Below are 4155 nucleotides of genomic sequence, written 5' to 3' on the forward strand. Positions count from 1 at the left end.
TGAAAACATCATATCAAGCATAGTTCTTTTAATTAAACAGAGTGAGTCAAGCGCTGCACACAGCTGTGGATCAGGAACAGATAAATGACTCAGCCGCGCATCAATCATGCTACATTAAACCCAATACAATCTCATGGTAACTGTTGGCTAATTCATGTGAATCTGTACGATCTCATTTGTATGTTTTAGTATGATCTGCCTATGCTCCAGTGGCAGGTTAGTTTAGGGGAGGACCTAAATACATATGAATATATACAAAATCCACACCTCATAAAATAGCTTTGTTTTCCTTGAGAGGTTGTCAAAATTCACATTTCATACTGCTATCGCCTATAAACACTGCAAAAAAAAATGTTAGATAGATAGATAGATAGATAGATAGATAGATAGATAGATAGATAGATAGATAGATAGATGACAATCCTCCATTATTATAGTGCAAAATATGAAAATCATACTCTTGCATGGATATATTTAGGCCGACAAGCAAAAGAAGGAATTTCTATCAGAGGATCCACTGGGAGCTTGCGGTAAACATGGATCACTGCCAAACACATCATGATTCTCCCAATTTCAATTTATGACTAATCCTCAGAATCCTCTCTCCCTCACCCTCTCTAATAGCATGTGTGATTTTGTATTTATGACGTGCACTTATTGTTCCAATCAGACCTTAATGAATCTTGCGGTGTCCACAAATCATTTACTGTTCAAAAAAACCCCATTATTAAAAAATCATGTGCATCAAACTCAGCAAGTCAGTGGTATGGATCACTGTCATGTCTCAGTCCTCCTTTACACAAATACACATACTGTATATACAGTCGGGTCCAAAAGTCTGAGGATATGTATGAACATACGTTAAATGTTATTTAATAACTGGTATTTCAAAATTGTGTTTAAGTTGATTTACAGTAGAATGAATATGAGAATGTCTTAATATTTGGTTTGTTCTCTTATTTTAATGACAGAATAAAAAAAAGGAATAAGCAAAATAATCATCAGGGGAAAATGAGGGAAACCTTAGATTGACTCCCACACAGACAAACAAATGCATCCATATATATATACAACCCACTATGAAAGATGGACAAAGAAAAATGAGAAATAGAAAATGAAATTATTCATTAAAATAAAAGAGGACAAACCAAATACTAAGACATTCTCAAATTCATTCTACTGTAAATCAACTTGTCACTCAAATTATGTTGATCATACAAAAAGAAATAATTTAATTATAACATATAACATATAATGCCCCTTTTACAAGATGTAATAAAAGTCTCTGGTGTCCCCAGAATGTGTCTGTGAAGTTTCAGCTCAAAATACTTCACAGATCATTTATTATAGCTTGTCAAATTTGCCCCTATTTGGGTGTGAGCAGTTTTTGTGTCACTTAAAATATGCTGTTTTTGTGTGTGTCCGTTTAAATGCAGATTTAACTGCATTTAAATGTGTCCCTTTAAATGCAGAAGAGGGTGAACCTTTAACAGCTCGCGCTTCGGTTGCTCAACAACAACAAAGCTGGAGAATCTCACGCAGTCGAAATGAGGATTGACAGTAATGGTGTTCAGCCTTACATTGTTCAAACCGGAGTCGGACACTGATGGAGAGACTCAGGAAGAAGTTACAACTTTTAGAATGCATCTGGACATTTCTGAACGGTTAGTGTATAAACTTATGTAGTTGCTGTGGAGTTGATTCAACTCATCGACTAGCATGTGCCGTCATGTTCATCTTTAAGGACTACAACAAACGGCTGGTAGGGACTACAACAAGCTTCTTCCTGGGTTAGTGACATCACAAACTCCAAAATTTACATAAAAACAGCCCATGGGAGCACGCAACTAAGGGGGTGAGGTCACGTTGGGCTGCTTTAGAGAAGAGGAAGAGTTGTTGTAGTAGTGTTTTGTTGCCACAAGGTCATGTTATGTCGGACTGCTTCACAAACGAGGGTCAATACAATGCTGGATTTGCACAACAGATTAACATGAAGATTTTCATTATTGGCTAGTCATTTCAGTAGGTTAGAGACTGGTTAATTGGATGTACTGTATATTTGTTGTATTGAGTTTTTTGTAAATCTCTGGCTACGACACTCCCTCTAGCCCACGCGTAACCAGCATGAACACACTGTTGTTATTGTGGCAGATTGTGCAAATTAGATTCCTCATACAGAACATCGCAGATATGGTTATAATTATAAACAGTCAAAAAATGAGCCAAGCAACTGCATTATTTTGTGTTTGTTTGTGTATGTATGTGTGGGGTTTCATGAAAAAGAGTCCAGAACGTAGGACTCTACTACAACAACTCTTCCTCTTCTCTAAAGCAGCCAAACATGGCCTCAGCCCCTTAGTTGCGTGCTCCCAGGGGCACTTCCTGGGTGATGTCACTAACCCAGGAAGAAGCTTGTTGTAGTCCCTACCAGCCATTTGTTGTAGTCCTTAAAAAGTGATTTCTGTAAAAGAAAATGTCTCCCTTTGCATTGAACTTTGAGCATCGTCACTTTGCAGATGTTTGTGCTCAAACAGCAACATTACATACTAACTAAAGTTAAAAAAGTGAAATGATCAAGGAACCCTTTAAATACCTTTAAAAAATGTTCATACATGTCCTGAGACTTTTGGACCCCACTGTATGTGTGTGTCATATATAAGACCTATATATGACAAAGAATATAAATAGTATTTTTAATATTTCACAACTTTAAACTACAGCAGCAGTTGGTGTAAGACTGTGTGTTCTGTTGGAGTGAATAAGTGTGTGTGTGGTTCACGTAAACCCTACATTATGGGGAAAAAATGTCCCCACAAAGATGGCAATATCCAAAATCCTTGTCCTTGTGGGGACATTTTTTGTCCCCATGAGGAAAACAGCTAATAATTCATACTAAATTATATTTTTTTGAAAATGTAAAAATGCAGAACGTTTTCTGTGGTGGGTAGGTTTATGGGACAGAATATACAGTTTGTACAGTTTAAAAATCATTATGTCTATGGAAAGTCCCCATAAAACATTGAAACCCAATGTGTGTGTGTGTGCGTAGTTGGAGATATTGATATGTCTGGTATATGAGTCATCACTGGGATATATTTATAGCCCCTCCACCAAGATAGATAGAGAAAGAGAGAGAGAGCGGTAGAGAGAGGAAGGGAGGTGTCAGCGGGCAGCTCTGTGTACATGTGGGAAGGGAAGATCTAATGAGAAACTCGCTGTGTGGTCAAACTCTGGCACTTTTAGCACTGTGACAGGGCTGTCACCTCTTTCCCCTATGTACAGGCCTCCTCTGGCTCTCTCAGATGTAGAGCTGGATGATTTTAATGAACAGAGAGACTCCAACTGCGCTCGGCTATGCAAGCAAAGGTCATTTTCCTGTGTTTTCCCCTCAGTGCTCAGTGTTTTTCTCAGAACTGTGATTCATTAAAGGTGTGAAAACGTTCTGGACTCTTTTTCATGAAACCCCGCACATACATACACAAACACAAAATTATGCAGTTGCTTGGCTCATTTCTTGACTGTTTATAATTATAACCATATCTGCGATGTTCTGTATGAGGAATCTAATTCGCACAATCTGCCACAATAACAACAGTGTGTTCATGCTGGTTACGTGTGGGCTAGAGGGAGTGTCGTAGCCAGAGATTTACAAAAAACTCAATACAACAAATATACAGTACATCCAATTAACCAGTCTCTAACCTACTGAAATGACTAGCCAATAATGAAAATCCATGCTGGTTTAATTTAAAAAAAAGTCAACACTGTCTCATTGGAAAAAAACATGCTTCTACCTCAATTTTTGCTAAACTCCAAAAACATGCCAATTCTTACAATTCACTTCAGTTTCCAACTGGAACAAACAGTAATGGCAGTAAAACACCAACAACATTTATTCCTTTTCACACAAATTATAATTATGTGGCAGATTATCGATATATATTTCCACTTGATTCCTTGCACCATACTATGTTGTGACTTCAAAACACTTTTACCATTGTGCATGATTTGAAATCTAATACATTTTGATGTTTGCATCATACAACCAGCTTCACGTGGCTCTTTTGCAAGATGCAATGCAATATAATGCAGAAATGATGCTACAGGCACGTTTTTCCAATAATCCTGGGTTATAAAAGTAGTATGGTACTAGTG

The sequence above is a fragment of the Megalobrama amblycephala genome, linkage group LG17 (genome assembly GCF_018812025.1).
Source record: "Megalobrama amblycephala isolate DHTTF-2021 linkage group LG17, ASM1881202v1, whole genome shotgun sequence".
Classification (NCBI taxonomy): domain Eukaryota; kingdom Metazoa; phylum Chordata; class Actinopteri; order Cypriniformes; family Xenocyprididae; genus Megalobrama; species Megalobrama amblycephala.